We start from the raw sequence: 14,480 nt of genomic DNA on the forward strand, positions 1-14,480 counted from the left end.
GGTCGACAAAAATTATGTTTTTAGGGTTAATTTGAGTTGTTGGTTAGCCTATAAAAGGATGTGGTAGGCAACCAAATTGATTATTGATTATTGAGATTGAGTTTTGCCTTGCCTCCTTTGTCTTCTTCGCTCCCGTTCTCTCAATCCCCGGCGACGCCGCTTCTAACCTTCCTCGTCCGTCTAATCACCCTAGTCTCTTAGGGGTGGCCCTCTTCTCCCCCTTCGTCCAATCTATCCCACACTTGCCCTAATCCTTCCATCAACTACAACCCTTCCACCATCACTTTTCACTGGTGCCACCACATTAACGCCGGTCCTCCACCAACCATCATTATCTAGGATCTCGTGCCTCCATCCACGAATCCAAAATAGAGCATCCTGATGTTCATCCACTAATCGGACGGTATCTCGAGATCCACAACTCCGATTCGCCTAAAACTTGATTTATTGGAAAGCTCTTTTCTAGGGCGAAGACATATCAAAATTTCACATCGATCCAACGGCGGAATATTTTGGGATCTTATTTCAAATTCCATGCCAGATTTAGTCTAGATCAAGAATTGGAAGAGATCGACCCTTTACCAAAAAGGCGAGATCGTATCAAGCTGGTATCAGAGCTCCATAGCTAGAGGCGTGATCGTAACAAGCTGGTATCAGAGCTCCATAGCCAGAGGCGTGATCGTAACATTCACACAGACCGAGAGCTGCGTTCACAAACCCGTTCAAACGCGGGTACATTCATTCATACAGACCGAGAGCTACGTTCACAAACGCATTCGAACATGGGTACATGCGTTCACACAGACTGAGAGCAGCATTCATAAATGCGTTCAAATGCAACCTGAAAAATTCAAGCTGTCGCATTCGAACGCACTTTGGCCCGTTCGAAAGCACCTGAGATTAAGTCAAGCCGTTCGAACGCACCTGGGCTACATCCGAATGCACAAACGAAGTTTGAAATTCTTGGACTTTCGTGAGTTCGGATAAGACTTGAATTTAGCTCTATCTTGGAGATCATATATAAGTACAATGATGCCCTAACTCTAGGGGTGTTGAAGAAGAAATTTTGAAGGAGACTTCTTGAGGCTATATCGGTTCTTCAACGAACAAGGTCCTACTTTTCTAAAAAGCTTAATCTTTCGTTTTAAGGGCTATCTAGACGAAAGATCAATCTCGCGGGTTATTGAGGTTGGACATCAATTACGAGAAGCAATGAATCGTGGGTTCTAGCGAGCAAGACTAAGAGGAACAAAATCGTTTGAATCGATGGGTTGTTTTGTGAGTCAGTCTTGTAACTACTACTATCCTAGTGATTAGTTTTGATTCGAGTTTGGATCCGTGGTTTTTTCTCGTTTGGGTTTTTCCACGTTAAAATCTTGGCGTTCATCTCTGCTTTCGTTTTTAATATTTCTTCGGACTTTTACTTAAGCGAACAAGTGATATCATTGCCTAGTATTTAGATACATACTTGTATCTAGGGGTTTTTCAATTGGTATCAGAGCAGGTTCTCTCACCCGAAGAGAGAGATTAGATAGGCATGGATTTTCATAGAGATGGACCATTGTCTATTAGACCTCCTATTCTAGATGGATCAAATTATGGATATTAGAAAGCTAGGATGATAGCTTACTTGAAGTCTATAGACGAGCGAGTATGGTTTGCTATTGTGAACAGTTGGAGTCCACCAATGTACATGGTGGATGATAAACTTGCTGAAAAACCGATAGAGTCATGGGATAGGATAGATTATGAAAAAGTTGGATGGAATAGCAAGGCAATAAATACAATTTTTAGTTGTGTTTTTCGGAAGAATTTAAAAGAATTTCTACTTGTGAGATAGCAAAAGAAGCTTGGACGATCTTAGAAACTACTCACGAAGGAATTATGGCTATAAAACTTTCTAAACTTCAGAGGTTGACTACTAGTTTTGAAACTCTACGTATGGAGGAGAATGAGACATTTGATGAGTTCTATGCAAAGCTGAGTGATATAGTCAACTCAAGTTTAAACCTAGGAGAGAAAATTCCTGAAAATATAATTGTTCGTAAAATCCTTAGGTCTCTTCCATAAAGGTTTCAGGCGAAAGTTATAGCTATTGAGGAAAGTAAGGACATCGATTCTATGAAAGTTGAACAATTGGTAGAAAATTTACAAACATTTAAGTCCAGCCTTTCGAGACCGAGGAAGTCCAAAGGGATTGCCCTATCCACAATTGAACAAAATATAGAGGAGTCTGATGATGAAGGTGATTTAGATGTTGGGATGTTGGCTATGCTCGTCAAAAAGTTTAATAAATTCTTTTGGAAGCCAAACAAGTTGAATGCTGAAAAATTTTAGAAGAACAAAGCTTTTTGTGAAAAAGAAGAATACTATGAGTTCGAATACAGGGGTAAGCAACAACAATGTCAAACAGAAAAATAAGAATTCTGAGAATAAAGTTCGATGTTTTGAATGTTCTGGTTTTGGACACATTGCACAAGAATGCCCTAATCATCTTAAAAGGAAGGGTAAAGCTACGAAAGTCACTTGGGATGACTCAAGATGGATCGATGATGATTCTGAGAAAGACGAAGAAAACTTTGTAGCTTTTGCCTCCTCTTTTCTTAATACTGACTTTGTAGTTGATACTAATAGTACAGATGATCTGGATATGTTACTAGCTGAGGAAGATGAATTTGAAATACAAAAGGCATATAATGACTTGTACTTCAACGACTCAAGACAATCGAATCAGAAAGAAATCAATTTGAGGAGAAGTACAAATTAGAACTTGAACGTATCAAAAACCTTTCTAAACAACTTGACGATGCGAAAAATAAGATGAAGACTGATGAAGTTGAGCTAGAGCGATTACAGAAAGAAGTGATATTTCTTAATGGGAAGAACAAACTAGACGAGATTTTAAAAGCTCAGATTTCTAGAAAAGACAGGTATAGTATTGGATACTCTTGTAATTCAAATAATAATAAAACTGTCTTTGTTTCTGCAGGTAAACAAAATGAAGATAACTTGAGGTCATCGACCGCATTTTCAAAGCAATCCTGGATAAATGTCTCTAAACTAAAGTTTAACCAACAATCTGGTAACTCTTTAGCGGCGTCAAAGGTAAACTTTAGTCACACTCCTCAACAAAAAGTGAGTTGAAAAAGGTTTATTCTGACATGCTTTCATTACGATATTTTAGGGCATATTCAACCTCATTTTTTACGAAAACCTAGAAGTGCTTTCATTTATGGGATGAAAATAAAGGCTATATGGGTCAAGAAAAGTGATTTGAAATGTTATGTTGTGCATACAGCCTTGAAAGCTTTAAATTCTGATTTGTGGTGTTTAGATAGTGGCTGTTCTAGACATATGTCGGGTGACAAGTCCTTATTTTCTAATCTCAAAGAATATGAAGGGGGAGTTGTGACATTCGGAGATGGTAATTCATCCAAGGTAATAGGTAAAGGAAAGGTAAGTTCCCAAGGGTTTCTATTCTTAAAAATATTCTTTATGTTAAAGGCTTGAAAGTAAATCTTCTAAGCATCAGTCAATTTTGTGATGAAGATTATGAGATAAAATTCTCGAAAAATGATTGTACCATTCTAGATCATGATAGTAATGTTGTATGTTATGGATCTAGAACATCTAAAAATTGCTATATTGTTGGAACGTCACATAAACTGAAATGTAACAGTGCCTCTTTCGACATTGCAGATCTTTGACATCAACGTCTTGGACATGTGAATCATAAGGAATTATTTAATCTGTCCAAACAAGAAGTGGTAAGAGGAATACCTAAGATAAAAGAAATGTCAAAATGAATGTGCGGTTTGTGTCAAATTGGAAAACAAATTAGGATCTCACACAAGAAGGTAAATGTAGCTACCATTGACCGTGTCCAACAAAAATGGAAAGTCTTGGAGGTAAACACTATATATTCTTAATGGTAGATGATTAATCCAGATATACCTAGGTTGCCTTTTTACGTGAGAAGTCTGAAACCTTTGAAGTTTTTAAATCACTATGCTTAAAATTTAGGAATAAAAAATCTACTACCCTAGTTAGGATTCGTTCTGATCATAGTAGAGAATTTGAAAATGAAATTTTTTCCATATTTTGCGATTCTCTTGGTATTCAAGAATTTTCAGCTCCTATAATTCCACAATAGAACGGGATTGTGAAAAGAAAGAATCGAGTTGTGTAGGAAATGGCTAGGGTTATGCTTCACATTAAAAAGATTACTCAAAGATTTTGGGTAGAGGCGGTCAATACAACGATACATATGATAAATCATGTTTATCTAAAACCAGGTACAAAAATGACTGCATATGAAATCTGGAAAGATAAGAAACCTAGTGTTAAATATTTTCGAGTTTTTGGTAGTAAATGTTATATCTTGCGTGATCGAGAACATTTGACTAAATTTGGTACTAGAAGTAGCGAAGGCATCTTCTTAGGGTATTCTAATAATAGCAGAGCCTACAGAGTATTCAATCTTGACACTTCTACTATTATGGAATCTGCTAATGTTATGACAGATGAATCCACGATAGATATAACTGAAGCTACTTCTAATTTTGTTTCTGTAGGTACATATGACGAAGAAATTGGAAAGGAGCTTGATTTGGAAATTGAGAATTAGGACGAGGACAAAGTTGAAATGAACAAAGATGATTGCAATGTACCAGAACAATCTGCCAAAGTAAAATTAAATCATCCACTGTCACAAGTGATCGGAGATGTGAATGAACCAATTAAGACAAGATGACAAATCCAAAGTGAGGCATCATTTACTTGTTATACATCTTCTTTTGAACCTAAAAATATAAAGGAAGCATTGTTAGACGATTCTTGAGTTAATGCTATGCATGAGGAATTAGAGCAATTATCTAGGAATGATGTTTGGTACCTAGTTCCTAGACCTAAGAATGTGAACGTCATTGGAACAAAGTGAATATACAAGAATAAAAGTGATGAACATGGCAATATAGTTCAAAATAAAGCTAGACTAGTAGCACAGATATATACTCAGGTTGAGGGTATAGATTTTTATGAGACATTTGCTTCTGTTGCTAGATTAGAGTCTATTCGTATACTGCTTGCTATTGCTTGTCATTTAAAATTTAAATTGTTTCAAATGGATGTTAAAAGTGCTGTCTTGAATAGTACTCTGAATGAAAACGTTTATGTGGAACAACCAAAGGGGTTCGAAGATCAAAAATTTCCTTATCATGTGTTTAAACTGAAAAAGGGTCTCTATGGGCTAAAACAAACTCCAAGAGCTTGGTATGAGAAGTTGACCACTTTTTTAGTGGATGCGGGGTTCACTCGAGGGGGAGTGGACAAGATATTGTTCATTAGACGTGTGAACAAGAGTGTAGTTGTGGCTCAAATATATGTAGATGACATTGTCTTCGGGGCAACGAGTCAATCTTTAGCTAAGGAGTTTGCAGATCTCATGCATAGTCATTTTGAGATGAGCATGATGGGTGAGTTGAAGTTCTTTTTGGGACTTCAAATTACTCAATTGGAAAGAGGGATATTTATCGCTCAAACCAAGTATGCTAAGGATCTTGTGACTAATTTCGGTTTAGAAAATGCAAAACATGCTAGAACTCCTATGAGTACAACTACCAATCTAGGTAAGGATATTTTAGGAAAAAGTGTTGATCAAACACTATATAGGAGCATGATTGGTAGTCTTTTGTACTTAACTGCTAGTAGACCTGATATTGCATTTAGCGTCGGTGTGTGTGCTAGGTTTTAGTCTGAACCTAAGGAGACACATTTGTTTGCTATGAAATGTATCATAAAATATGTCGGTGGCACAATTGATTTAGGTATCTGGTTTACTTATGATTCGGGAGCTATCATATCTGGATACACGGATTCGATTTGGGCAGGTTCATGTGATGATAGAAAAAGTAACTCAAGTGGATGTTTTTATATTGGAAACAATCGGGTTGCTTGGCACAATAAGAAACAAAACTCGATATCTTTATGTATTGCGGAGGCCGAGTACATTGTAGCGGGAAATTATTCTTATCAGTTACTATGGATGAAACAGATAGTTAAAGATTATGGCATTGAACAAGATACTATGGTGCTTTATTGTGACAACATGAATGCTATTAATATATCGAAAAATCCTGTTCAACACTCGCGTATAAAACATATTGATATTCGACATCATTTTATACGCAAGTTAGTTGAAGACAAAATAATAGCACTGGAACATGTTGAGACGGAGAAATAGTTGGGTGATCTATTTACAAAACCTTTGGATTTACAGAGATTTGAGTATCTTCGTATTTTTTTTGTTTGCGTGTTTTTTTTATTTCATTTCGTTTTTTTTAAGGTTTTCTTTATTCTGAAATTTTCTCTTTGGTTTTAGTTTCAGATTTGTCGAGAGTCTTTGTTATATAAAAAAATTGATGCACTCATAGATTCAATAATATACTCTTGACATATAAATATGATTTTTCTCTTGATTATGAGTTATTATAGTAAATTTTGTCATCTTGTAGTCTATTGTATCATTTGTGATTTATTCACTCTCTCGACTTTTATGATAATTAAACTAAATTTAATACACTCATAACGTGTGTATATTCTTGAGTGAGCATGACATCATGAAATATATTTTTTAATTAGCTCACTATTGACTTTGATTTGCATAATTTGACCTCATGCTTAGTCATAAAAAATGTGTTCATAAAAGATCAATGAAAAGGGCTACAATGAGTTAGTGTGAAAGCTATCTTATTTAAAGTCCAGTTTGACTCGGTACATTGCTTGCAAATTAAATAATTTTTTATTATTATTTGTGAATATCTTCTCACACATTGTTTGATATGTACTACAAGAAAAGGGCTACTTACTCATGTGTGAAATGCCATCATTACATCTATATGGTTTCAGTATAAAAAAAATTATAGGAAAAATTCCTATTATGTTATGGAGAATAAGTTCAAAAGTGCAAATTTAAATACTAAGTCGGTTTGACTATTGTGTTGTATCATTGTTTAAACGGGACTGCATATGCTGTTATATATGATTCCATTCTGACAGCTGCACATAAAGAAGTGCGTCGTGAAGGGTTGCCGTTTGGTATTTTTATTACCAATTTGTGCACTCAGAGTGGGGTGCGAGTGAATGCCTTAGAAGCTTCGCTTACTGCTCAAAAACCGTTGGATCGGATAACACTGAAGCGAAGTCAAGCTCATGATCAGCCGCCTCCTCTCAAGCCATCCTTCTCTTCCGCCGCTGGACGTCCATCACACCTCGATATTTCTGATGACAGTTCTGACGATGATTCATCTCATCCTAAGGGAGAGTTACCACAGTTCTCTGACCATTTTGATCAGCTTAGCACTCAGGTGTAGGACCTCCATTCGGTCGTGAATGATTTACGAGCTGAGCAAGCTCGTTAGGAGACCGTGCTCGACTTTGTGTTGTCTATTCTTCATTGTCAGTTTCCTCCTAATTCTTAGTCTTTGGAATTTGTGTCAAAAAGGGGGAGAGTTTAGATGTTCGGAGTGAGTTTAGAGTTTACTAATGTAGGTGGAGTATGAGTGAGTTTAGAGTTTACTGGTGTAGGGGGAGTACTGGCATAGGGGGAGTTTACTAGTTTAAGTTTACTAGCTAATAACTTTGCTTGAAGATTTTGTGAACTTGTGTTTGCTTGAAAACTTGTGAACTTGTGTTTGAATTATTTTTTTTACTTCTAGGTATTTTCACTTGATCTTGGATTGGTATATTTTTATTTGCAGGGATTGATGTGCTAAATGTTCTAGACTTGTTGAATGCTCATTTTGAATTCTTTGTAATATTTTGTAATCTAGATGTTTTGTCGCAAATTGTCAAAAGGGGAGATTATTAGGTTTTTAATTGTTGGCAATTGTGTACAAAATATTCTAAGTTATAGATGTATATCAGCTTTATACAAGTCTAGAAAATCTCTGGTTTGAATAATTGCAAGATTATTGGAGAAAAGCTTTTGAGTTCACACCGTGTTCATAAGCGCGTTCGAATGCGGCCTTATGTGTTCACACAGACCGAGAGCTACGTTCACAAACGTGTTCGAACGCGGGTACATGCGTTCACACAGACAGAGAGCAGCGTTCACAAACGCGTTCGAACGTAACCTAAAAATTTCAAGCTGTCGCGTTCGAATGTACTTGGGCCTATTCGACCGCACTTGAGATCAAGTCAGGCCATTCGAACGCACCTAGGCTGTGTTCGAACGCACCAACGAATTTTAAAATTCTTGGACTTTTGTAAGTTCATATAAGAGTTGGATTTGGCTCTATCTTGGAGATCATATATAAGTATTGTGATGCCCTAACTCTAGGGGTGTTGAAGAAGCAATTTTGAAGGAGACTTCTTGAGGCTTCATCGGTTCTTCAAAGAACAAGGTTTAAGCTTTTATAAAAAGCTTAATCTTTCATCTTAAGAGCTATCTAGACGAAAGATCAATCTCGAGGATTACTGAGGTTGGACATCAATCACGAGAAGTAGTGAATCGTGGGTTCTAGCGAGCAAGACTGAGAGGAACAAAGTCGTTTGGATCGACGGGTTGTTTTGTGAGTCAGTCTTGTAACTGCTACTATCCTAGTGATTGGTTTTGATCCGAGTTTGGATCTGTGGTTTTTTCCCGTTTGGGTTTTTCCACGTTAAAATCTTGGCGTTCATCTCTGCTTTCGTTGTTAGTATTTCTTCACACTTTTACGTAAGCGAACAAATGATATCATTGCCTAGTATTTAGATACATACTTGTATTTAGGGGTTTTTCAAAATTCATAGAAATGTCTTCCCCAACATGGTCTGGTATAGGTAAAGGCTATAGTAATCCGGCCGGTTTCAATGTGGTTGCCTTAGCCCTTTGATAGACTTCGCAAGCACGGACAAAACTCCTTACATCCTGCCTCAATCCTAGCCATGTGCAACTCTGAGATATCCTCCTATAAGTCATCAAGACACCCTCATGACCAGCCTTTGGAGTTTAGTGGAAGTGCTCCAACAATTTCTGCTGCAATCTATCATTTGCGGGCACCCGAATGCATTCGTGGTCCAGCAGTAGACCGCCTCGGTTCCCCAACTCTGGATGGTGCTCCGGATCATCCAACACCTCCTACAATAATCTCAAAACATCTGGGTCAGATGTACATGCATACCTCAGCTCGTCAAGGAAGAAAAAGGTAGGAGAAGAATAGGCTACAAGCTTGGCGGTATCAGTTTGGCGCGATAGGTCATCCGCCGCTCTATTTTCTATTCCCTTCTTGTATTGTATTTTATAATCATACCCCAATAATTTTGTGAGCCATCTCTGTTGTGTCGGAGTGTGTATATGCTGTCCCATAAAGTATGGAAGATTCATTTGATCGGTTTGTATAATGAATCATCTATCGATCAAATAAGTCATCCACTTTGTCACTACATGCAGAATTGCTAACATCTCTCTCTCATAAGTCGATAATTGCTAAGATTTTTGTGACTAAGCCTTACTAAGATAGGCAATGAGACGTAATCCTTGTATTAGTACAGCGCTTATGCCAACACCCGATGCATCACATTCCACAATGAACTCTTTGGTGAAGTCTAGCAACGCTAGAACGGGTGCCATCGTCATTGCTTTTTTCAGATTTTCAAAGGCTATAGTGGCTTCTTCTGTCCATCTAAAAGAGTCCTTCAATAAAGAAGTGAGAGAAGCAGCAATCTTGCCATATTTGACGATGAATCGATGATAATATCCCGTCAGCCCTAAAAATCCTCTTAATCTGGTGCTTTTTCAGTTTTTCAAAGGCTATAGTGGCTTCTTCTGTCCATCTAAAAGTGTCCTTCAATAAAGAAGTGAGAGGAGCAGCAATCTTGCCATATTTGACGATGAATCGACGATAATATCCCGTCAGCCCCAAAAATCCTCTCAATCTGGTGGTAGTAATAGGAATTGGCTAAGCGGTCATGCATGCAACCTTTTAAGGATCCGCCGCTATACCATCCGCTAAAATGATGTGGCCTAAATACTCTACTTGTGGTACTCCCCATAGGCAGTTGGACTTCTTAATCTCCAATTGGTTTTGCTTCAACAATTTCAGCACATTTTTCAAATGCCTCCAATGCTCCAATTCAGTCTTGCTATACACCAAAATGTCATAAAAAAATACCAAGACATACCTTCACAAGAGAGGCCGAAATATATCATATGAGGCAGCTAGAGCATTGGTGAGACCAAAATGCATCACCCGGAACTCGTAATGTCCGTCCGGAATTTAAAACGCAGTTTTGTGCACATCCGCCAGGTGAACTCTAATTTGATGATACTCGACCCTCAAGTCAAGCTTGCTGAATATAGTCGCCCCTGCAAGCTCGCCTAGCAACTCATCGATAATTAGAATAGAATATCGGTCCTTGATGGTAATAGCATTTAGTGCCCGATAGTCGACACAAAAATGCCATGTCTCGTCCTTTTCCGCACCAATACCACGGGGGATGAGTATGATCTATGACTTCGTTGAATGAGACCTTGCTCCAACATCTCGGCTATCGTCTTTGAGATAACTTGTTTTTGCACATGTGGATACTGATATGGCCTTACATTCGCCAGTGCAGTCCCATGTACAATCTCTATGCGATGGTCCGTCGCTCTCCTCGGTGGCAACTCCTGTGGCTCCTCAAACAGTGCAGAAAAGTTATCTAATAAATTAGACAATTCAATGGTAGTACCTGAACTCGTTTGAGGCTCATTTCTTGCTCCTCACAGCGCCTCACAGTGCCACAATGATGTCGTGTCCTTGCACCCGTATATCGACCCGGCGACACAAGCTTTCTGCCTTAAGCTTCGTGCCATCTCTAATAGCAACGTCAAATCCCGTGGTCAGTTTAGCATCCAAACCCAATCTCCTCACTAACCTCTCGTCTAGAAAATTATGTGTACTCCTCAAATCGATAAGAATGTGCACACAATGCTTTCTAACGAGTCCGTCTACGCATAATGTCCTCGGCACAGAAGTACCCGAATATACATGCATCGATATTTCAACTTGGATATCTTCTTTCACACCCACCTCAACGGCCTCTTCATGGACCTCCTCTGGACACTTTCCATCATCAACAACCTCATCATTCTCCTCAAGACCATCTATAAGCATCACACTCCCGATTGGTTTAGAACACTGATGACCGAAGGTGAAATGCTCATCACATCGAAAGCAAAGGCCCTTCGCTCTTTGCTCCTCCACCTCGACAGGTGTGAGAGTTCGAACGGGGGGTCTTGTGCCTCCTCTAACATTGGAAGAACGTCTCAAAGGTGGTCGTGGTCTAATACTCAAAGCATCACACTTCTCGGTTGCCCTGATTGGTTTTCGTTGCCATCTTTAGAACCTTATGTTTTTGCTCCATCCTCATGGCCTTCTCAAAGGCCTCCTCAAGATTAGTAGGACAAAGAACACGAACATTTGCTTGAATCTTATCCCACAACCCTGAAATAAATATGCTCATTAATATCGGTTCGGGCCAAGGTGGCTCACAACGACTACTAACTCTTTCAAACTCAGCTTGGTACTCAGCTTGGTGAATCATCTTGCTTAATGCGACAGCAAAATCTTCATATACCGCTGTCCCAAATCTGCGTGTAATCCTCTTACAAAAATCAGCCAATCCGGTAAATCCTCCATCATGAATAATCGATCTATACTAATGCAATGCCGTTCCTTGAAGGTGAAAGCCTGCCATTTGGACTTTTGCAACTTCTATTGTATCTTGACAATCAAAATATTGTTCAACTTGAAACACCCAATCTATTGGATCATCGCCTTGGAATTTTGGGAAATCCAAGCGTGCAGTTCTTCCCCGAATAGCATTGTCGGGTTCGCGAAAGATCTTTGGTTCAAATCTAAACCTTTGTGCAAGTTGATCCTCTTCTCTAAATTTTCGAGCATGTCTATCACCATCTCCAAAGGGATCAACTTCATCCTCAAAGTATCAATCCTCATCATCGACGAAGCGCACCTCTTGGTTCCACCACCCCCGGTCTTAGGTTTTGCAACGAAAGTGGGGAATGATGTGTGGGAATAGATAAGAGGGGATCATTGACACTCGCATGACGCACCTAGACCTGTGGGGTATCAGTTCAATGAGGTCCCACCGTTGGTCCTTCTTGAAACTCTGATCGTCGTCAAGGAGATGACGAATCAAATCGGTTCATGATATATTCCTTGAAATCATTGTGATCCTTTTGAATTGAGTCAACTCTATGCATCAATGTATGAAACATGCCCCAAAGTTCATCCATATTTGCACTCATGGGCATTGGTTGACTCGGTCCTATCGTGGTCGCTCCAAAGGAATCGGCCTCACGGTTAGGGTCATCATGGATTGAGTCTTCCCTTGTCGGTGTGCTCTCTATAGGTCTCCTTGTTGATGTCATCTTCCTTATTTTAACCATTAATAGAGGTCTGAGGTTCGCCTGCTTTGATACCACTTGTTAGGCTCTGATACCAATTTGATAGACTCTGATACCAAATTGATAGGCTCTGATACCAATTGATAGATTCTCGAATTTGAAGATTTGGATGTATTACAAGAATTAGTCCGCGCAACTGTGAAAAAATATTCGTTAGATATTCGCTGATAGTCTTAAAATTAGGAAACTAATTGGGTTAGATCCATAACTTTCTGATCTACAACTTTCATATTTATGCCCTTCATAGATTCGAACTGTAGAAGGACAAAAATACAGAATAATGTGGGTGATGATGGTGGTGACGGTGGAGTGGATGTTAGGGTTATGGATGGGTATGGAGGTGAAGGTGGATGGTGGATGTGACTAAGGGAAGTAGACGAAGTGAACGAATGGTCGAGATCTCAAAGAAGAGGGGTGTCTCGACAGTCGAGAGAGATTAAAAGTCAGGAGAAACCTTGCCAACAGTAGAGGTGGAAGGATGGTGAAGAGGGAGGAGGGAGATTAGGGCTAATAGATGATAGAGAGGCAAGAAATCAATAATCCAATAGCTGCCATCCACATATATATAGAGGCTAGCCAACAAGTCCTAAAACAATATGTAACCCTAATTCTAGAAGATTCTCGCTGATCGCGTTCGAACGCACAAAAGACGTTCTCTATATGTGCGAACATGATGCATGCATTCAAACGCGAGCATTCGAACTCGCCCGACCGCGTTCGAACACACAATATGTGTTCTCTGTGTTTGCAAACCTGATGTAGGCATTCGCAAGGGCATTCGAACGCGACCCCACCTGCGTTCGAATGTGACTTACAGGAATTTTATTTGAATAAAAATAAACAACTAATGCAGTAAAAAAAGATCCTAACTAAACGTATCAGTGTTATTTATATAATACATATCATAAAAGCCCATAAAACCAAAGGCCATAATATGCTCAAAAATACAAATTCAAAAACATAAGTAAAGTGCCTAATTAGGGCAACAACACATCTTGCATAATTTACATTAATAAAATAAATAGAAAGAAACTAAAACTAATCTTCGCCATATATTTCACAGGCTTGGGGCCATCTACCGATCTGAAAAATATTTTCACCAAAAGGTGGTGAGCATAAAGCTTAGGAAGTATTCACTGATATAGTGTAAAAGTAGTGCATTGTTACTCCTTCCTCGTTCATCTTCTTTGATCTCGTGCTAATCATCGACCGAGAAATATCGGCTCTAATACCAATATTATAAACCAGATCTGGATTAATCTAGAAGTAAGAAAATTGTGATATTTTATATGATAGCATCGTGAGTTAGAGTTTCAATGGTTCTGGTTTCATGAGAATTTAATATCGGAATGAAAAGTTATAAATAAAAGAGTAGAGAAAGGTCATAATGGGGCAGAACGGTCATCTCCTCAACATCCTTATTAGCCACTAACACAAACATAATTTTAATTAACAAAAGGAAATTAACTAAAAGTTTCAATCATGCTCCCCTATAATTTATTTTAATGACGTTATAACATCTCAATTATTTAAATAGAACAAATACCATTAAATGGTTGAATTATCCCCATAACCAATTAATATTTACCCTTCTATTTCCTTGAAGCCTCCTAATTCCTATATTAGAAGTATAAAATTACACATCGTCATTATGCAATACGTAGAAATATTCACTCAAGGCAATAATCAAGAGTTCAGATACTCAGTAACAAGAGAGCTAATATCATCCACAATTCTAAAATAATCGCTTATCAACTTTCACTTATTCGTAGAATTTATGCAATCCTAATTTAATGCTAGACATCTAGGAGTTAACTCCTCTAACATTCTTATTAGTAAATAAAGGTAGATAAAAGAAACTTAATTAACATCTAGACATTTATCAACACATGTCTAAACTTTTTGACAATGAAGGTAATGAACACAAACGTCGGATATTTATCGTTTTGTCCTATTCTGACCTTCATTTATTATTTTACTTATAACTTTTCATTTCAATACTAGATTCTCATGACTAAATCTATTGGAACCC

The sequence above is a fragment of the Typha latifolia genome, chromosome 9, assembly GCF_019914945.1.
Source record: "Typha latifolia isolate L0001 chromosome 9, TyphaL0001v2, whole genome shotgun sequence".
Lineage (NCBI taxonomy): Eukaryota > Viridiplantae > Streptophyta > Magnoliopsida > Poales > Typhaceae > Typha > Typha latifolia.